The sequence below is a fragment of the Centropristis striata genome, chromosome 16 (genome assembly GCF_030273125.1).
Source record: "Centropristis striata isolate RG_2023a ecotype Rhode Island chromosome 16, C.striata_1.0, whole genome shotgun sequence".
Lineage (NCBI taxonomy): Eukaryota > Metazoa > Chordata > Actinopteri > Perciformes > Serranidae > Centropristis > Centropristis striata.
In genome coordinates this window covers 3,616,160-3,639,048 of record NC_081532.1, presented here as the reverse complement: position 1 = coordinate 3,639,048, position 22,889 = coordinate 3,616,160, and the positions used below count along the sequence as shown (strand labels likewise).

The following is a 22,889-nucleotide window of genomic DNA, read 5'->3' as shown; positions in this document are numbered from 1 at the left end:
TAATAGCCTGCCCCGGGTCCCAAACTGATTTTTTTTATTAGATGCCCTGGCTACTATTTGAGGAAATACGGTACACGCTTGTGCCTTTACCAGTGGTGTTGGACGACATGTCATACATGTGTTCATTCCCAGTCCACCCCAGTTTTAAATGCCCCCTCTTTTCAAAACCCCAAACTCTTTTTGTAACACAGACTTGCTATTAAAAATGTCAGAGTCTGAAGCAGAAATGGAGATAAATAACCCCGATGACATCAACAGGCTCATTCTTTCACACTTTGGAAAGCCCCATTCATACCAACATTTTTTCACTACTCTCCGTGACTAGTAAACTGAACTTCATGTGTAAATTAGTGGAGAGTCCCTTCCAGGAGAATGCACTTCAACTTGACCAAAACAGAAACCTGGTGTCATGTGAAACTTTGTGTAAACTCACTGTGGCTTTGTTTTGTTCATGTATTTACACTATAGGGAGGGAGGGGGGGCACATTAAGATTAAAGAGATTGCAATACTGTAGTTGGGGGAGAAAAAAAAAAAACTAGGACCGAAACTGAGAGTGGAAAAACAACATTGAGTGAGAAAAGATCAGATTCAGGATGTGAGGGACTGTTTACTAAAATCAAACCAGGATACGAGACTGACAATATATCACAAGATGTTTGTGCACACATGGTGGCAATGAAGAAGAAGAAGAGGAAAGGGGGACTCTTCTACACGCAGTGCGTCATGTTTCGATTCCCAGGATGCTGCATGAGTGTTTCATTGTCTCCTCTCAGTGTGCACAGTCTTGTGTCTGCATGCTCTTGTGTTTCGTGACCATGCATGTTATTGACTTATTTGCATACTGTTGCAGCAGGACCTACTTTCCCATAAAAGAAAGAAGCAGGTCACGTATCCACATCTGTGAGCGAGCGTCCACTATGTGCTCATCACTTGGATGTTGTGTTTTTGTGTTCATGTTTGTATTACGTTAGCCGGATTAGTGCAGTTTCGTGGGTGTGTTAGCATCCATCACTCAGAGAATATGTGCGTCTTGAACGTATTTGTCCGTCTGGTAATTCCCCACCCTCTTTCCTTTCTTTTCTTTCTCCCTCCTAAGCGGTTGTTTGTGTGCGTCTGCTCTTAATGAATACAGCCACGGGACAAACAGCCGCACGATAAAACAATTACAATTAAGCACATGTGTGAAATATAGGGCAGGGAGCAAAGAGATGGAGAGGATGCTAACAGGAGATGGTGAAAGAGAAGACAAGAAAGTAAAAAAAAGGTGTGAGAAAAAGTGGAGAATATGGGGGAGATGCATATAGTTCAGTGGCTGGTCTGGGAGGCTGGAGGCGCTCCCACGTCCCTCTGCTCTCTCCCTTGGACGACCCTGCTCCCCTCTGTCTGCATTGGGAGAAAGGAAACGGACGAAGGATTTACTGTTGGGTCCTGACTTGTACACATTCCTGGTGTTGTTTTTCTCCCCTCGGCCCCTCGGCCATACCAAAGGCCTCTAAAACAACAGGCTGTCAGGTTGTGACAGCTGGCTTCAAACAGCTCCTACAGCAGCCCTGCACCAGGTTCCCAGCCTCACCATGGAGCTGTGTCTCTGTGTGTGTGTGTGTGTGTGTGTGTGTGTTTGTATCTGTGTGTGTTTGTATCTGTGTATGCATGCATGGTTGTGTGTGTGTCTGTGTGTGTTTGTATCTGTGTGTGTTTGTATCTGTGTATGCATGCATGGTTATGTGTGTGTGTGTGTGTGTGTGTGTTTCTATGTGCGTGTGTTTGTACCTGTGTATGTATGCATGGTTATATGTGTGTGTGTGTTTGTGTGTGTGTGTGTATGTGTGTGTGTGTTTGTGTGTGTGTGTGTTTGTATCTGTGTATGCATGCATGGTTATATGTGTGTGTGTGTGTGTGTGTGTGTGTGTTTGTATCTGTGTATGTATGCATGGTTATATGTGTGTGTGTATGTGTGTGTGTGTGTGTGTGTGTGTGTGTGTGGCTTCAAACAGCTCCTACAGCAGCCCTGCACCCAGGTTCCCAGCCTCACCATGGAGCTGTGTGTGTGTGTGTGTGTGTGTGTGTGTGTGTGTGTGGCTAAGTGTTTGTTTGGTCTGTACATGTGGATGTATAGCTGCTTGTGTGTATCTATCACTTTGAGATAAGTAGGACTTCAGTCGCTGAGACTTAACATTTAAACCCCCTTTGGTGTGTGTGTGTGTGTGTCACATCCTCACACACACACACACACACACACACACACACACCTCCTTATTCCCAGTGATGAGCCCAGGTGGCAGGGTGGCTTTGAAGCGCTGCAGCCTTCTTATGATTCCCCTGGCCATCCAGGTGTGTGTGGGCCGGCCCGTCTGTCTCAGCCAGAGAAGGCCCTTTTTGTCTGAGCTTTGTCAACCAGGAGAACTCCATTGATCCCCCCTTACTCCCCTTCAGAGTGCTGCCACACCTCCAAAATACTCCCCGGCTTCAGATGTGGGAGCTGGGAGAAACCAAAGCTGTCTGGAGGATGGAGGGGTTGCTGGGAGGGAGCGGGGTGGGGGGCTGCAGGAGGTGTGGGCGGGGCTAAGGGCTCCTCTAGGTGAGCTGGAGCAGCCCCCTCTTAGCACTAATGGGATAATTGTTTGCACTACACAGGTGCTCGCCGTCCAAATGAGGTCACAGCTCAAGTGTGGCTCTTCAGAAGTGGAGGAAGGTCGGAATTTTTTCAGCAGAGGACTGGCAGATGGGAAACAAACACACCAATGGGTAGATCGTAATGTGCATAATCATTTAGGACTTTGAAGGTGCATTTAACATATAAATAGTCATGGAAAAAATATTAGACCACACTTTTTCTTCACTTTCTTGTCCATTTTAATGCCTGGTACAACTAGAGGTACATTTATTTGGACAAATATAATAACAACAAAAATAGCTGGTAAGAGTTTAGTTTAAGAGCTGATATATAGACATTTAACATGGTTTCATTGATAATAACCAAAATCATTCTCAAGAAAACCATGGAAAATGTCTAGATATCAGCTTTTAAACTAAACTATTATTTGTCCAAACAAATGTACCTTTAGTTGTAGCAGGCATTACAATGGACAAGAAAGCAAGGAGAAAACAAGGGTGGTCTAATAATGTTTTCCATGACTGTAGATACACTGAGGTGTGGTGAAAACATGACATTGAGTCATATGAACCTCGTCCACTGGGCTATTTGGATTAGTCTGTTTACACCAGTCCTTCTTAACTTTGGCTTTTCACTGGTCACTGGTCAGCTTGTATTATTTGGTTGCTGATAAAAGGATCCAGCAAGAGATGATATCAAGTCGGATGGATGGATGGATGGATGGATGGATGGATGGATGCGTGAATGGATGGATGAATGGATGGATGGATATGGATGGATGGATGACTGGATGGATGGATGGATGGATGGATGGGTGGGTGAGTGGGTGAATGGATGGATGGATGGATGGATGGATGGATGGATGGATGGATGGGTGAATGGATGGGTGAATTGATGGGTGAATGGATGGATGGATGGGTGAATGGATGGGTGAATGGATGGATGGATATGGATGGATGGATGGATGATGGATGATGGATGGGTGGGTGGGTGGGTGAATGGATGGATGGATATGGATGGATGGATGGGTGGATGGATGGATGGGTGAATGGATGGGTGGGTGGGTGGATGGATGGATGGATGGATGGATGGATGGATGGATGGGTGAATGGATGGGTGAATGGATAGATGGATATGGATGGATGGATGGATGGGTGGGTGGGTGAATGGATGGATGGATGGATGGATGGATGGATGGGTGGGTGGGTGAATGGATGGATGGATATGGATGGATGGATGGATGGGTGAATGGATGGAGGGATATGGATGGATGGATGGATGGATGGATGGGTGAATGGATGGGTGGGTGGATGGGTGGGTGGATGGATGGATGGGTGAATGGATGGGTGGGTGGATGGGTGGGTGGATGGATGGATGGGTGAATGGATGGGTGGGTGGATGGGTGGGTGGATGGATGGATGGGTGAATGGATAGATGGATATGGATGGATGGATGGATGGGTGGGTGGGTGGGTGAATGGATGGATGGATATGGATGGATGGATGGATGGATGGATGGATGGATGGATGGATGGATGGATGGATGGGTGGATGGATGGGTGAATGGATGGATGGATGGATGGATGGATGGATGATGGATGGATGGATGGATGGATGCACACAAAAACGACAATTTTGTCCTTTTACGCCACCATGCTAAAGCCTGCATGTAGCAGCTATATATGACTGCACGAGTCTCTGGGATAAACAGGTTTCTAGAAGCATGTAAAGGTAGTAAGTTGAATCATCGGTAGCAACTTTATCACCTTTTCAAGTCATAAGGTGAAGTAGCTTTAAAATGATTTGTCAGTGTGAATTTCTAGGTGTAAAAAAAGTTTGAGAAAGGGTCGACAATACATGTGAGATTTAAAAACTTAAACTTACTTGGATATTTAGGGGTTTAGATAACACATACACAAGCAACAAACAAACACACACACACACACACACACACACACACACACACACACACTGAAAGATAAACTTTAAAGTCAGATATAAGCCCCCTCCACTCGTGTCATTGTTCCGGGCCTTTGATGGTCTCATGCAGGTATTTTCCTTACGATATTTCCTGTGCTTTTGAATCACTCATTGTGTCCACTGAGTCTTTAGGAAAGCCCCTTGATATCATATGTTTTTCTTCTTATCCACAGGTATTTACAGTCACATCTCGTCATCTTGTTGGTTTTATCCGCAGTAATTCCCAGAAAACCCGTCTTGTTTTTCTAAACAGCTGAATGTCACACTCAGCTTTTTCTAAAGGGTCACTTTTAGGTCATATTCCAAAATCATATTAAAAGGGGACAATCTCTTTAATCAAGAGCAGTACCAATTAAAACTACAGGTCACAGTGAGGTCTGTGGATTATAACATTTTTTTACTATTATACTTTTCAAATGAAATACAAACCCCAAAATGTAATATAGGCTACACTGCATCAAGGCTTTCATTTATTTTCACATTTATATTTTCAATTAATATGCCTTATATATATTAATTTATATTATTACTCTGTTTTTCTGTATATTTAAAAAAATATTTACTCTTATTTATTTTATTTAATTCTTTATTTTTGTCACATGATCTACACTATGGAATCATGGGAGTGCCATAAAAGAGAATAAATCTAAAAAACAAAGTAAATGAAGAAATATGAAAATAAATAAATATAAATATAAAAAGTTCTAAACTAAAAAAATGTTTGACATGTAACGAAAATGAACATAATATTAAATTAATTAATTAAATTAATTTATTTTATATGTATTTTTAAATTAAGATGCCTATTCATTTATATATATATATATATATATATATATATATATATTTTTTTTTTTAATTATTATTATTTTTTATTATTATTATTTTATTTAATTCTTTACATGTTTTTTTTTTTTATATTTGTTACTACTACTATTACTCTGTTTTTCTGGATTTTTAAAAATATTTTCTTTTTAATAATTGTATTCCTTTATTTTTCCTTATTCTTCTACATATTGCTTTTGCCATTCCTTGAAAGGCTAAACTGTCCATCACCTGGCTTTGGGTGGGCTTTTACGTTTAAAAACCCATGCAAGTGCTTCGAGTTGAAAGCTCAGAAACAAACCTGTCATCTCCTGTTTTCCATGGTCAAGGCCCAAAAACAAAGCCATACCTTATGCCTGTATTCTTTCATGTCTATGTATTTGTATCCCTTATTACAATAATAACTTTTATCTTTCTCCTGTATCTTAATCATCACTGAGCCTTATCCCATACTTTCACTCACTGCAGAGCCACTGAGGCGGTACATGTGCACCGTTTGTCCATGCAGATTTGTCTCTCATTGGCCATGAAGTTGTGAGTGATTTCCTGGCTGGTTGGGAAGATGACAATCATACATTAACCCACCCTCCTGTCCACAGGGAGGGTCCAGTCCCAGGTCAGCTACAATCTAGCTCTGGCTCATCGACACTTCAGCAGGGCATTCAGAGTTCAGACAGGAAAAATACTACTCTTAAGTGTTTTCTGCAGTGATTGTACATTAAAATGTGTTTAGATCACTGAAGTGCACTTTGGAAACTATAATGTGGAATTTAAAAACAATCCTCCAGGCCGTCTGTGGTCTGAACGCTGCTTTAGGCCCGATGCCACAGAGCAGACTGAAGTCACAATGGGAGACATCACAGAGTCACGGCCTGTAAATGTTAGCTTTAGTTTCTTTTACATCAACAGTTTACCCATCTCTAATTGGAACATGGCCCCCCTCCCTTCTCCTTCTATCTAAACACATGGACGTGCACGTGCACACACACGCACACACACACATCCAGATACACACACAGTCGGGCGTGCACGTACACATTGAGTGGAATTATGGGAACATCTGGAGGAGCTCATCCAATGCACAGACAAACGTTTCCTGGAGAGCACCAAAAGAACCATCAGAGGAGCTTCAAACAGCCCGCCACGGCTAACACAAACACACACACACACACACACACACACCTCCTGGCTGCAGAGGTAAAGGCCAGATCAGATGAGCGGAGGGAACAAAGAGCGTCTCTTTGCACTGGAAGGTATTGCAGCACTTAAGGTTAACTCTCGGAGCACAAGGGCTGGCTTTCTTCTCCGCCAGTGTCTCATCTACACATCCTCATATACACGCCGCCCCGCCGGGGTCCCCGGCCCACCAGGACACAGAGAGAGCCAGGGGGCATAGGGAGCTTCTCATGAAACAATTTTAGCATGACAGGGTCAGGCTGTCTGGCCTCTGACAAGTCCATACAACACCCAGAGGGGCGGCTGGGGCTCAGTTGGTAGCATAGACTGGATAAATAATGGACGTTGTCACTGTGACGTCACCCGTTGGTTTGTGGCCCGTTGGAAGCATCGAGTTCAGAGTTACACGCGACGCCATCTTGTTTCCGATACGGGGAGCAGACCATATCTGACGACACTGACTACAGCCTCTCTACACCTCAACCTGACTGAGAGAAGTCGCTGCTAATTCATGTTAGCATTAACTGGGATGTTAGTTTTGGCTAACAAACAACAAAACCTAAATGTTGGTTACAACTCAGAAAACTGAACATCGACTCCTTGGAGTGTCTGTTAGTCCAACCAAACACTGAACAAGACATTTATTCATATTTTTTCATTAAGTGAAAATACAGTGAAAGTTTCAAAGTTATCAGACCAAACCGCTAAACGTCCTTTTTTATATCGATATAACTTTATTGACACGTTGCCGTGGATACGCATTGTTCTGCTTCTCTCCTGATGACGGCTCACCTTGTCAGTGACCTGTCAATCAAAGGTAGCCCCGCCCCAAATCATACGATTCTTTATCTTCTATTTTCTTCTAAATGGGGCCATTATTTACACTATTAACATCAAATTGTCTTGAAGAAGATTTTTTACTAGTGATTGAGACCATAGTGTTGTCCTGAAAAAAAATTCTGAGGTAATAAATCAAGTTTACAAATTTTGCATTGAAATGAATGGACAGCCATTTTTTTTTTGCAGCCAAACTTGGAGTTGGAGCTGATATCTAGACATTTTCCATGGTTTTCTTGATAATGATTTTGATTATTATCAAGAAAACCATGGAAAACGTCTAGATATCAGCTCTTAAATTAAACTCTTATCAGCTATGTTAGTTGTTTCTCCATGACTGTAGAGGTACACCATAAAAACCAACCAAAGAATGCTGTATTCACTCAAATGAAAATACTGTAGAATTTGGTTTTGGAAAAAAAAAATGAATCAATGTGTCAGGTCTGTGATATGTTTGAACAAAAAACTATTAAATGGTGTTTTCTTAATAATAAATCCACTTTTTAACTGTTGACTCTCCACAGAAGTCCCCACCCTGCCTTTATATCCTTCTTCCTTTTCCTCCATCTCTCCGTTTCTCCGTCAGAAAAACACAGTTTATCATTATCACCCCCTCTCACCTGAGACGTCACCTCTCGTCTCCCCTCTCGCTCTACTTCCTGACACCTCCTCCCTCCCCCCGCTCGGCCCTTTCACCCTTCCTCTCCCCTGCCACTACCCATCCCTTCACACGTTCTCTCCTCCCCTCCCTCCCCCTCCTCACCTCCCTACCACCTAGTGAGCACATTTCCTTACTCCCTCCCTGCCAACAAAGGGGGAAAAAAAGCTTTTACTCATTAGCGGATGACCCTTGCCCCCAGGCCACATTTTAAGAGGCTCTACTTGACTCCTGACATGGCCGTCAGCAATCAAAACATGTGCGTTCAGTGCGTATAGAGCCGGAGAAGCAGTGTGTATTGATGCTTGGCTCAATGTGTGTGTGACAGCAGTCTGACAGGAGACAGACAGGTTCACTAACTACTGCACAACCTCTGTGGTGGTTCCTCTGTCCCCGGGCTGGACGCTGGCGAGGGTTACCCATGACGGAGATGGATCACCTCGCTCTCAGGCCCCGTTTACATGAAGGGAAAACGCAGATATTTCCATGCGGTTTGGCCTCTCATATACACGAAAACCCCGTTTTTATCACAGAAAACGATTATTTCTAAGAACTCCGGGTGTGCTGTCCCTTTGGACTTGCACGTCTTTACCTGAGGGTGGCAGTATTTCTACAATAGTAGAGCAAGTTACTAAAAGTCAGAAGAAGTGGTCATCTGCAGCCTCGCGGCATTTATTTATTTATTTATTGGATCTCCATTAGCACCAGCACATTAGCATAGCTATTCTTCCTGGAGTCCAAACATTCAATCAAATTCTCCATTGTCCGAGATCAAAAACAACAACAACAACTGTCAATACAGTCACAACACGTATACAATCACAAACGCTAACAAACATGAACCACAAGACAAGACGCAACACTTGTACAGTAAAATTAAGAGTCCATACACAACATACAAACACCATAGCATAACATACAAACAGATACCAAAAAATAAATAAAAATAGATAGAGGAAAAGCAAAAAAAGTCGCAGATTCGCAGATCGAGAAAAAAGGGGGGAAAAAAACAACTTTTTTCTCCCAGATTCACCACTTTAAATCTCACAAATCTGCGCATTTTTTCTCGTAGATTTGCCACTTTAATCTCGTAAAAAAAATTCTCAAAATATTATTTTCGTATGGTTTTTTTTTACACATTCTGGCTGTATGTAATATCGTCCAATATTCTCTAGGGTTGAAATTTGGAATTTGCAAGTATTTCAATGAGTGCCCTATTAAGGGTTAAGCAAAAATGTATACCTCTCTTTTGGAAACTCTTTGGAATCCAACATATTAGTTGTTTTGAAAGGAACAGGAAGTCGCTCGTGTTATTCGTTGTTGTTGATTCTTGGAGGATTCTGATTGGCTTGCATAGGTTCGGCATAGTTATAATGGCGCTCAACGGCATATTTATGCGGGTTGATGTAAATGACAACTTTTTTGAAAACGATGTTGTGTGCACGATGTTATTTTTTTAAAACAGAGGGGGGGATATTTGTTTCTTTAAATACCCTGCTATGTATAAACGTGGCCTTAGTCCACATTGGCCCGTTTGCAGGAGCCCCATTAGCTCCATGGCCGGTGTGAGTGTTTAGTCATTGGGAAAGGTGAAGGGCTTAGGCATAGCGTGTCAGAGTCGCTGCGTAATGGTGTTGATTCTTTTCTAATTGCTCGCAGAAGTTGGATGTGGTAAGCTTGTTTAAGATCTGATGTGTTTGTGTTTCTAATTTCACAGACAGGATGCAAAAGCACAAATGTTGTTTATCTCTCGAGGCCTCTCGCCCTCTCCCACACGCATTTTGCATGACTTAAAAAGGTTAAAAAAATTACTTTTCAGCTATATTATTCACTAGATTATTTTTTTTAAATGACAGAAAAACAGCAAAGGAGTCAACCTGAAAATGGGAGCTGCCCCGAGGCTCTCTGCTGCCCCGGTCAGTCTTTTAATGAGGAAGCTGACAGCATATTCCCTAAGGCAGGGTGCTGCTACTGTAGTAATAGCCCTTCATTGCTGACAGATTCATGCACACTCCTCTTTTGATGTGGCTCTCTCCTTCTGCTTCGACCTCGGCTCGTCTGCTTTTGGAAAGTTTTCTTCCAAGGAAAACAGAGCTTTTCAAAGGACAGCAACCGAGCAATTAAGGTCCTCTTTAACCTGTTTTACTGTGTGGTAATGTGACATACCTCTGGGTGTCTCTGACACTAATATAGACATGTCTGCTCCCAATATGGCAACAGAAGGCCTGCATTGTTGCTGCTGAATTTTTGCTAACAGACAGAACATGATTTGGATATTGTGTAATCAATAATGACGGTTTAAACCATGCACTTTGGAGTAAATCTTTTATAATCGAAGCAGAAAACAAAACAATAAGACAGTTCACTCTGCCTTAGGGAATGTAGAGACATTACTAGGGGTCAGAGGAGGGAGAGGGTTATGTATTTTTGTACATTTTTGCAGAAGAAAAGAAAGAATTTTTGGGGGGGAAGAGAAAGGGAGGTTGTAAAAAAAATGTTTGTCATTCCATGCACTTTTCAATGCAATTCATGTATGATGCTGCTGAAATAAGTTAGAAAACCTGAGTGACGTGATGTGCACACTGCAAAAAAGGTGTGTCTAAAAACAAGATAAAAACACTAAATCTAACAGAAATGATCTTGCTGCATGGACAGATAATTTAATTTGACAAAATATCTTAAATTACGATTATTACATCTAGAAATAAGCATGTTGAATGCTTAAAATGAGAAATTAACTCTTAAAACAAGATAAATTATCTTGGTAAGAGACAAATAATTTGCAGTGCACTCTGCTCGGGCCAGTTCATCGATGCTTGCAGCTTTAATTTATCTCGTTTAATTTCTTATTTTAAGCGTACAACATGCTTATTTCTAGATTATTTCTAGATCTTAATTTAAGAAATCTTGTCAAGTGAAATTATCTGTCCATGCAGCAAGATCATTTCCCTCAGATTTACTGTTTTTATCTTGTTTTTAGACACACCTTTTTTGCAGTGCATCAACTTTTTCCTATGGTCCAGTTGTTAAAAAAAGTCCCAATAAATCATATTGAATCAAAATGATGTAGTATCGTGATAGTATTGCGATACTTTAGTGAATCCATTTTTTCCCACCCCTAGTAATACGATAATATGATTTAACTGAAAAATATTTCCAAAGTGAAATCCAGGCTAAGAGCCACACAGCGACTGTCTAATAAATAAAACATTGGGTCAACAAAAAAAAAGTATGTTAACGTTTTCCACTAGAAATTTTAAGTTAAGCCAACTGCTGGCTTTTACATTAACTCAAAGCAATGTTTTGAGTCTGGTGAATCTAAGTAACATGAACTTAATAATTGTCAACATGAATGCAAGTATTTAAGTTGATCCAACATAATGTTTTAAGTAGGTGAAGAAGCTTTTTGGCCACAATAAAACACATTTTCTAAGTAACATGCCCTTGTTTCTTGCTTTGTGTGTAATAACATTTACATACAGGAACAGCTCTTTAGTAGAAAATAGAGAGCTTTTGTAATATTTACACTATAGGCCAAAAGTTTGGAAGCAAGATCAAATTTGTACAAAAAAGATCATAGTTTCATTGGTATACATTGCAACAAAATAAACATGATTATGATATAAAGAGTCACTTATCAGAACACACTTAAACTAAAATTTTCGAGGTTTCTGCGTTTTTCTTGCTTGGACTTTGCTTTCTTCAAAGTAACCTCCTCTGGCTTTCACAACATTTGTTTATATTTATAGGCAAACTCTCAAAATCTAAGAGCTAAAGTGAGTAATGCAAACTGTTTGTTAATTTAATTTGTTTTTTTTTACTTTTGCACTGAAGTTGTGACTCTTCCAAATCTTCTCAATCCTAAAACGAAGCCCTTCTTCTCTTTTGTTTACATTTATTCAGTAATGGTCTGGTAACATCAATGTATACCTAAAGGTCAATTGAGGAAAAATGGTTCAATTCAATGAAACTAGTCTGATCATGCAGTAAATACATCCAAAAATCCAAAGAATTCATACTGTTTTTAAAAAAAGTCATTGTGAACAGAAAATTGAAGATGTTTGGCCTGTAGTGTATCTATATGTTATGCTTTCCATACATATATAAATTTGAGAGGTGGAAGCTTTTTACAAACTGGAATGTCAGATTTAACCCCCCCTCTCCTCTCCAGGCTAATAATTTTCATACGGTCCCTTAGCTGGTTAGAGTATGAAGTTGGGAGTGAGGCTGGAGGTCAGGGTGGATGTTTGGGCCTGGAGGGACTAAAGCTGCTCGGATAAGGAGGAGGTTGTTGGTGGAAGTCTGGTCTGGGGCCTGTCTTCACCAATACACCACCCAACCCTTGTATTTGGACAGGATTTATTTTCAGCCTCTGCGCTGATGTTTAGCACGAAAGCCTGCAATATCCAAGCGGCGAGCAGCAACGGTGACATGTGGCCACCAGACTCCTCCACTGCTTTTTTCTCCTCCCTCCTCCTCCTCCTCCTCCTCCCTTACACTCTCTCAACCCTCCGCCCCCTCCACTGCTCCTGCTGTTCCTCTGAAAACATCGTGTCCCATGGCATGAGCAAACATGCTTGGCCATCCTTCCTGTGAACCTGTAGAATGGCAGGACCCCCCTCTCTGCAAGGCCCATCAGACATCCCCACCTCCTCTCAGAGTAACTCACAACTGGTGAGACAACAAACCTTGAAGTTGGCTTTCTGTGACCTTTTAAAAGGTATTTTAATGGCCCCATCTCCCCACTATTGAAATATTTGGTCGGGCAGGGTAATTTTATCTCTGTTGAATGGAAAACAGCTAATCCTGCTTGAATAGGCTACCCTCTAGTGTTAAAAGTCATAATGACTCACATCAAGGCTTTTAAAGTCTCCTTCCACATAAACCAGGATTAATCACAGCTCAATTAGTGCCATGTTTTCACACCAAAATTACTGCTAGGACATTAAAACCTGCAGCTGGCTGATAAAAAAGGATCTTAAGATGCAGAGGAATAGATGAGGCTGGAGTTGTTTTATTCCTAGTTAGGAGGTCACCTTTGCCTCACTTTCACCCTCCAGATGTAAACGTGTTTGCCTGATGATTGCTTTCTAAACACGGCTGTTTACTCAAATCCAAAATAGACAGCCTGCAGAGACTGAGCTCTTTCTCTCTCCTCTGCCCAGTGTCAGAGCAGAGTGCAGTCAGTCAGCACGTTTACATGACACTGGAAAAAAACAAATTATTGCCCTAATCTGACTATAACTGGACAACTGAAGTGCATGTAAACGAGTTCTACAACTCCGATTAGGACCCCCAGATAATGTGATTGGAATAGGATTTTCGCCGGCATGTATGACAAGACAACGCATTTGTGCATGTTCCCATGCTCCACCCCACGCTGGCGTATGGCCCCGGAACAAAAACATCCAAGAAAGCTGATTGGACATTAGCCGATGCCGATTGGCACATTAGCCAGTCGCATTAGCCGGTCTCATTAGCGGGTCGTACATTAGCCGGTCTCATTAGCTGGTCGTACATTAGCCGGTCTCATTAGCAGGTCGTACATTAGCCGGTCTCATTAGCCGGTCGCACCTTAGCCGGTCACATTAGCTGGTCGCATTAGCCGGTCTCATTAGCCAGTCTCATTAGCCGGTCACATTAGCCGGTCGCACCTTAGCCGGTCACATTAGCCAGTCGCATTAGCCGTTCATTAGCCGGTCATTCCTAGAAGTGGTTGACAGTGTACTACAAAATGAATAATTAAAAAAAAAACTTTATTTGTTTAAGAGAGCAGCCTCCAGAGTACCTTTGCATCGTCATATAGGTGCACAATCCACATAAAAAGTTGTCGTTCCAGCTCGAAAATTCACTATATCAGCTACCATATCAGTAATTGGTGAATTTTCCCTCTAAAATCAGTATCAGCATTTCATTTTCAATGGGAAAAAGAGCTTCTGTCCTGTATGTAATAGGTGCACAGGGATAAAAAGAGTTCACATGTATTTCTACAGCATTCAGTACAAATTATTAAAGATAACTAAGAGTCATGTAAGAAATATGAGAGAAAACTTGACGGAGAAAAGACATTATGCTCGCTACGTAGTGTTTGCTTTGGTCAGTCTCCCATGGATGCTGGACGGTTGTGTCACACCATTGAGCCTCAACTCTCAAACCAGGTGATGACAGCGTTATTGTAGTAAGGTCTCTGAAGGGTTACGGCCAGTGTGTTAAAACGTTATATAGGCCCTGACGGTGGAGAAGTGAGAAACAAGCTCTTTTCACCTGCTCTGCTGGCCTCCAGTCTCTGCAGGCTGCAGACTCCCATGGTTGTGTGAGGTCTGTGTCCAGCTCTTCATTTGTCTCGCTCACCACTGATAGCGGAATACAGTAAATATTTGAGAGAGTTATTGCCGGGATCGGATTAATTACATGCAGTCTTGAGTTTCTGCAATGCATCCTTTGTTCCCGGAGAAGTCACACAACATTAACAAGCTGTCAAGCTGTGAACTGACATGGTTTGTCTCAGTGTGTGTGAACCAGAGTGTGCCTCTGTGTAAGCACACAACAATATTTAAGACTACGCACACTTTTTAATCTGTGCATTTTCATGTCCAGCAAGCAGAAAGAGCATAAGAGAAGGAGACAGTGACAGTGGAACAGCATGAGAGTAAGAAAGGGGGGGAGTAATGGAGCTTGACTAAACCAAGCGCTTGTACATAAATTGACATGTGCAATTAGGGAGATGTACACAGTCCCCCTGGTCTGTTTAAGATCTGGAATAGTTTCCTAACAGCTTCAAGATGCCCTGTTTTGGCTTCAGTTTCAAATCTAAATCGGGTTTGACCTTGTTGAATAATGGGGCTGGTGACGTTCCCTCTGTTCTCTTTGGCTAAAGTCCAGCTCCATGCCATACATGACGGCAAACACGGAACGAGGTTTGGCTTCGCTGGAATCTGATGAATGGTGGATGAAAATTGTGACCTGAACTTAAATTCCGAACATTGGATTTTGCAAGGTGGCCATAAACACTTTGGGTTTCCTGTTTATATGGTGTATAGAGATGGAGGCGGTATTAAAACTGGAGGAGCTGAGGGTTTAGCTAGCATACTCGGCCTGGAAGCTCTCATAATGAAATGCTTTCGGCAGCTCTTGCAGTTCTCTCTTCTTTGTGTATTTGTCTTTATCTTTCTGCATTTGTTTCTGCTTTTTCTGGGGACTGTCCTCCAAAGAACAACCCCATATAATGTTTGTACAGCAACTTATTACAAACCACATTTATGATGATTAAGTCCGCCCTCTAGTGGCTGAAAAAAATTATGACCAACAAATTCTCCAACATAAACGGCAGAAGAGGTTGTGTGTCAGTACCACAAATTACGGCACGTAGGTACGTATCGCGGCTCGCGTTTCATGGCACATAATACGTATCACGGCGCGGTTCGCAGTACAACAGTGATTTCTAAAAATAGCACACACGTACGGTCTGGGGTTGTAAAAAAGGCTGCAGTTTCTGTGGATTTATGTTGTAAAACAACTGAACTAGGTTTAGGGCAAGAAACTTCTGGTAAGATGTTATAAAAGACAGTTTAAACAGTTAATAAATGTAAGTAAATGCCAGAAATTAAGTAGTTACAAGGGTCACGTGACTGCTGCAAGTTACGTTAAAAAAAAAGTAGGTTATGTTAGAAAGCATAATTCACCTAACTTGCGTAAACAACGTAACTTAAGTCAAAAATGGTTTACTTTTGTTTTCACACGGGATGTGAACCCTGCTCTCCAGGCTGTTATGACAGAAGCTGGAAGAAGGGAGAATATGAGGTATAAAGAACAAAAAGGTCCACTTAGAGCAGGTTGGAGGGGTGGTGGACGAATCAAACAGAGGACTTCTGGACCCAGGAGTGGTTTTTGTGTTTGCACTGAAACCAAAATTCAGCTTTATTTTAAGTTATGTATGTAAATTTACTTCTTTGCGTAGCTACATTAGTTTCTATGTCACTAATTCACGTCCAGTAGTCGTTATTTAATGCCAAAATCTTTTCAAAAGCTCAACCATGTAGTTTTATAACTAAACTGCAACCATTTGACACCATTAATCATAAGCACATGTTGCTCTCCTGCTACCAGTAGGGGCGATATTTAAGCTAACGCTCCTGTGGCTCGTTTTAGAGCTTAACGACGTACGTTTTGTAAGGTCTGCAGGACTTTTTTGCTATTTTACCTCTTCTTTCACTAAGCCAATAGAAGTACTTTGTTTTAGTAACTGCACAACTTTTATCATCGGCTATTAGCACTTTACACAGTAAAATATGGCAGACTGGAATGCCAGAGTGGCATCTCACGGGTTAAAGACAGCTGCCAACATCTGTAGCTGTGGTTAGCTTTTTAATTGTGAGGCCCAGCAAGTGAGCGAGCAGCATGGTGGAGAGGGGGCTGGCAGGCTCGCATATTTCAGCCGAGTGTTCACAGAGCAGCTTTCCGGCCAGCCATGTGGACTCAATGATGGCGTCCAGGGGTGTGCTGTGCTCCTATGAAATATTAAATCTGCTCGGCCCCCGAGTGTGGACAGACCACCTGCAAGCAAGCGTGGCGTGCAGCGAGCCCGGAGATCAGATGTCCCTCAGCAACACACATGTACAAACACACACATGTATGCATGAGAAAAAAAATCTTCAATGTCCCCACACAGGATAAACCTGTAGGCCTGCACATGCTTACACTAATTGACATAAACACATACAACAAAAAAAACACTGAGGACGTGGAAACACTCATGTGGGAGGAGAGATCTCTAGAAAAACATATTTCCTGCATGTGATAAAGAGGTTTTAATTGCATTTTTTCATGCATGATGCTTCACTGACAAAGGAAAGGTGGAAATTCACCTATTATCTTCTAAATACCTCTGTTTAGAAAATGCAGTGAGCACCGATGAAGCAAAAGCACAAGAGAACAAACAGGAAAAAAAAAAACTTTGGAGCTTTCAGAGTCCAAAAAGAAACTTAAGCCTGCTTGGAGAAAGCAGCCAAGAGGACAACGGGTGCTTGTCGACTGCCGTCCCCTTCAGGGCCTCGTTCATTTACACGTCGTGCAGTCGGTCCTCAGCCTCCCCTCCGCTCCCCCGAGGCAGCTCTGCCTGCCCAGATGTGCAGCTGTTTATGTGGAGCAGCGATAAAAGCAGCTGGCCTGGACTCCAACATCCTCAAAAGGAACAGAGGGGGGCGCCATTCTGCCGTTCTACAAACATAAAGCTCCTGACTAAAGGAACTGACTGGCTCGAATAATCTGATTTCACTCACGACAGGTTCAGGTCCTTAATCTTTCACTGTTCAACCATTTAAAGCAGCCAAAGCAAAATCACACTGCCTTTCATTCATGATGATTATAATGTGACATGTGCTGTTTTTAGGGACTTGTGTACTCTTTGGAACACTTTTTATTTGTTTTCCACCTCAGGTTTATGTGGTATGACTGTGCACCTGTTGAACTTGCAGGAGTTACAGAGAATATATACAGACAAAGCAAAAATGGATAAATTTCCTACTTCAGGCATAATATTTATGGACTAATCAGAAACGCGCTGTTTTTATATATGATTGCACAAAAATAAGAAATAAATATCATAAAGATTGATGCATTATGTTAAAAGTCATTAGCCTATACTATATTTACCCAATCATCTAAATTACATCATTCCTAAAATATTTCTTTTAATCCCTAAATCATAATGATAATGATGAAAATCTTAAACAATTTCCATCAAATCAAATTCCTTTGATTAACCGAATAACTTGACTCAATTTTGAGACAATAAGCCTTTATCTTTATCTTATTTTTTTTTTATTATTCTGCACTAAAATATATACTTATCTACTTACTATATATACTTATATATACTTATAACAAAACAATCCAAACATTAAGAACGCAATATTAAGTCAAGTGAGATTTGAAAACTAGAAAACGTCCTTTTCTTTTGTGAAACAGTAATCTGAATCCTATTATTACAACTTTTTTATAACATGTTCCAGTTTGCTTGCCTGCCTATGTCCTCATACAGCCTACAGCTACAGTTTTTAATGTTATTGACAATACTATAAACAATATTTTAGTTTAAATGAGTTCAGGCCATGCACATTAACATTAGTAAATGTCAATCTAACCTCCATAACAGACGCTCATGCACAGTCTGCACCTCATGCAGAACCTGCTGGCTATTCTATTGACACTAGCGACATCTAGTGGCCATGTTGTGTTAATGCAGCTTTACATTGAATGTACTTACAGTCTTCACACCAGATGTGGAATGTAACTAAGTACATTTATTTAAGTACTTTACTTAAGTACAATTTTGAAAAACATTACACAAAGTAACATTAAACAAAATCAGTGACAGAGTACTTTAGTTGAGAGCACAGGTGAAAATAGATAGATAGATAGATAGATAGATAGATAGATAGATAGATAGATAGATAGATAGATAGATAGATAGATAGATAGATAGATAGATAGATAGATAGATAGATAAATAGATAGACTTTATTAATCCCAAACTGGGAAATTACAGTGTAGCAGCAGCATTACACACAGAGACAATAACAACACAATTAAATAATTAAATAAAAAGAACAACCTAGGCATACTTCACGCAATAAAATATAAAAATACAATAAAATACAATAAAATGTAATGTAAAAATACAAATAAAATGTGGACTATGAAGGATTTTTTTCAAATATGGCAAAATTATTACTGTAATATTGTCATTTGACCCAATGTTTTTAATTTTTCAAAGAAACTAAACTGTAAAACCACATGAGACTTAACCGAGACAGACAGGGTCATCCTGAACAAGAGTCCATTGAACATTTCCTGTGACCTATAAAGAAGTGCTTTGAATTTAATATCAAATATGAGGAAAATATGATTTGTGTCTGTGTGACGCGTTGTGAGCTGACTTTCCCTTTTAATATCTCTAAAACTTTACAGCAAAATCACATGAAATTTGACATTGTCAGGGTCATCCCGAACTAGAGTCCTTTGAAAATGTAATATGAAGTATGACGGATTGTTTTCAGACTAGGACAGAGCCTGAACATGCCTGTTGAGAATGAAACAGGCAGAATGCTTGACCTGTGGTACTGATGCTGCAGCTTTCTCAAGAACAGCGTATCCAAACTACTTGACATGTGACACTGTGCTTTCTTGAGTCCTGAGCAAAACACAATACACCTGTGATGACATACTTGCGTCACCCACCAAGTCACAGCCACTCAAAGTCAGAAACACAGATGAATTACACTCATGGACAAAAACACCAGGGTCTGACTTTACCATAAGCCAAGGTAGGCAACTGCCTGGAGCCCCAATTAAAAGAGTCCCACACAAAACATTTTTAGATGTTTGCTAGTTGCTACTCAAACTTACAACCCAAAAAACTAACAAAAGCCCCCGAAGCCCTAAAATAAACTCCCCTGTCCAATACATTTACTTCTAGGCTTACTTCTACTTCAGAGGAAAACACTAAAGTGTTTTTTTTAGATTTTACTCATGAAACATACAAAATATGACACCGAATTATTCATTAAACTATCAAGCATTATATTAGAATCTATCTTGAACAGACATTAAATGTAAGCAAATTATGATGATAATGCAGCTCTTTCAATATTAGTTCTTATTTTCATTTTTTAATATATCGATATATTTTTAAATGTGATAAGGAATTAGCATATATCGATATCCCTCAATTTTTTTCTTTCTTTATATATAAATGCTGCCCTTACTAGGGTTTGTCATATTTAGTTATTTTGTAATGTCAGTTGTCCTTTTGTCATATAAATATATTTATTTCAGAAAAAGATTGGCCTATTTTATTTCATAGGCTATTTTTATTTAAGATATTTTTCTATTTAAATGTGCACTTTACGGAGCTTTGATTTTTTTTTAAAAGGGTTCTCCTGTTGTTATACAGTATTTATGTTGACTTAAATAAAGAGTTTCAATAAAACTACTTGTGACATATCATATTTGACTTTGACTTTTACTGAACATTTGCTCTCACTTTGCAATAAAAATATCTGGGTATATATTGCATATCGATATTCAGCCTAAATATATCGGGATATGACTTTTGGTCCATATTGCCCAGCCCTAATATATTCTTCCACTTCTGCCAATACCAGCATTCCTGAAAAGCTTGTAAAGTAAGACAGGATAGTATTTGCCTGGAGACCCTAAATCACTAAATTCGCCCCAAGTCACAGCTACTGACAGTCAGAAACACCAAATTATCAAAGGTTATAATTCTCCAGCAGTCGTATTAATGGCTCGCTTTATAATAAGTACTATGTCACACAGTAGAGTATGGTTTATTTGGTTTATAGGCTGTGTTGCTGTTTGTTGCTGGTGTTAATGTTATTAGTGTGGGACGGCAAACTTACACAGCTTGAGTTGGAGGCAGAGTGGAGCTGTTCCTGTAGGTCATCTACTGCTGCTGAGTGACTCAAGGGACCTGAAGAAGAGTTTGTTACAAGTTATCGTCCATGTGACGTATGCAGTGGTGGAAGAAGTTTTCAGATCCCTGACTTAAGTAAAAGTACTAATACCACACAGCGAAATTACTCCACTACAAGTAAAAGTCCTGTATTCATCATTTACTGAAGTAAAAGTACAAAAGTATCAGCATCAAAATGTACTTAAAGTATTAAAAGTAAAAGTACTCTTTATGCAGAATGGACCCACTCCAATTCTTGCAATGTTCTGAATATATTATAAGATCATTATTATTGATGCAATTATGTAAGCAGCAGTTATTTTTATCAAGCATTGGCTCATTTTAACTACTAAATATACTGGTATGTGGTTTCATTTAATAACATGTCTAATCACTTTAAATTAATCATGTTTTTATGTAAATGTTATGTTGTAGTTCAGTAAAAAGTCCAATATTTGCCTCAAAATGTAGTGAAGTACAAGTACAAAGTCACATAAATAAAATTTACTCAAGTAAAGTTCAAATTTCACAATATTGTATTTAAGTACAGTACTTGAGTAAATGTACTTAGTTACATTCCACCACTGGAAGTGCAGCAGAAAATAATAATAATTCATTTTATTTAATAGGGGGCCTTTCAAGGCACTCAAGGTCGCCTTACAACATGGAAAAAAAACAAAAAAAACAAGCAGAACATCATACATAACATACAATCTAAACAAATCAGAATATTTACAAATACATTACAATTAAGGAGGGGAGTTTGTGCGGAGGATCAAATGGAGTGATGCTTCTTGACTAAAAATAACGAAGAGAGACCTTCATGTCGAGGTTCCACATAGCTGCCTAACACCAAACAAACTCTGACGTAATCACGTACATTACCTCAGCTCCTAGAGCATCTTGGGAAATTAAGTATTTTTTTAATGTAACTCCAAATCAATTAAATGAAATGTAGTCTCTTTTTAACTACATACTACACATATGAACTGTTTTTAATAATATTACTGTTAACTTATATTTTAACCTGTATTAACTTATTTATTCTTTTATTCAGACAAATAAATTCTCAACAGGAAGTAAATATATCCATTAAAAGTGAACTAAAGGCCGGGCTATGGTCTTGGAGACAACATACTCGACTAATACCGTACCGTCTGTCTGAGCCGGGCGGGCATACAGGCTGCTGAACCCGGGTCCGAGGCCTGCTACCCCGGCTCCGGTTCTGGTCCGATACCGGCGACACTCCCCGCCAGAATCCCCCAACCTCACCTAGCAACAAGTTACCTCACCTAGCAACAAGTTACCTCACCTAGCAACGAGTTCCCACGAAAGTGCTGTTACATAAGTTTAAAGTTGACATTGAGGTTGAATGTGGGGTTTTTTTTTTTATCTGCACCCTGAAACTATCTCACATTTATTTTGGTCTTGTGAATTCACATACAAACTCTGGAAGGACATTACCTCGTTTGTTAACACAAATATGTTCACTGGTTTTACTTTGCATTACAAAGATAAGTCATATTTGGCTGTTTTGATCACAAAAAGAAGGACGATGATGCATATTTTCTTATTAATTTAATTTTTCTTTCTGCCAAATACCACATACACAAATGTAAGTTTTCAAGTAAAAAAACAAATTTATTTTTGTTGAAGTCAGAGTTTGAAAAGCCGTGAAGACTGCCAACATATGCACTTAATGCGTTTAATGTCTTTAACATGTAATCTTGCATATGTTTATTTTATTATTTATTGGTTTGTTTTTGTTTCATTCTTTTCCATTTAATTATTCTCCTATTTTATTTTTTTGCATTGTTTATCTTCCTGTAACTCGTTTCTTCTTCTTTGTCATTGTATTGCTGTTTGATATAAATAAATAAAATAACAAATTTAATTAAAAAAAAAAAAAAAAAAACAACCTAGCAACAAGGTACCTCACCTAGCAACAAGTTACCTCACCTAGCAACAAGTTCAGATTTCTGCCCGTCGGGAAACTCCGTGACACAGCGGAGCAGCGGGAAGACGTCAGAGGGAAACCAGAAAAGTAAATGTAGTATATTCCAATATTATTTTAACACATTATGCCAAACTTTACACTCTAGCTAACTCTAGCTACACTCTAGCTTACTCTAGCTACACTAGCTAGCTAACCGTTCAACAACGTCCGTTCTCCATCTTCAACTTTACGCTAAACAACTAACGTTACGCTCGTAGACTGTATAATTTATGGACGTAGCTTCCGTGACGTCACCCATAGGATTCTGAAAAGCTACGTTACGTTACGTTAAAAGCTAGGTTACGCTCGACGCTCACTTGCCGCGGCG

At 40.0% G+C, this 22,889-nt stretch overlaps 1 long non-coding RNA gene across 1 annotated transcript; it reads right to left on the bottom strand.

The window, feature by feature from the left end:
* Nucleotides 1-631: 631 nt before the first annotated feature.
* Nucleotides 632-22,572, bottom strand: LOC131987816 (uncharacterized). Its single transcript, XR_009395830.1, has 3 exons — nucleotides 22,525-22,572; nucleotides 20,513-20,583; nucleotides 632-1,384 (listed from the first exon to the last, which is right to left on the bottom strand). It is a non-coding gene; the product is annotated as an uncharacterized LOC131987816 (long non-coding RNA).
* Between the last annotated feature and the right edge of the window lie 317 nt (nucleotides 22,573-22,889).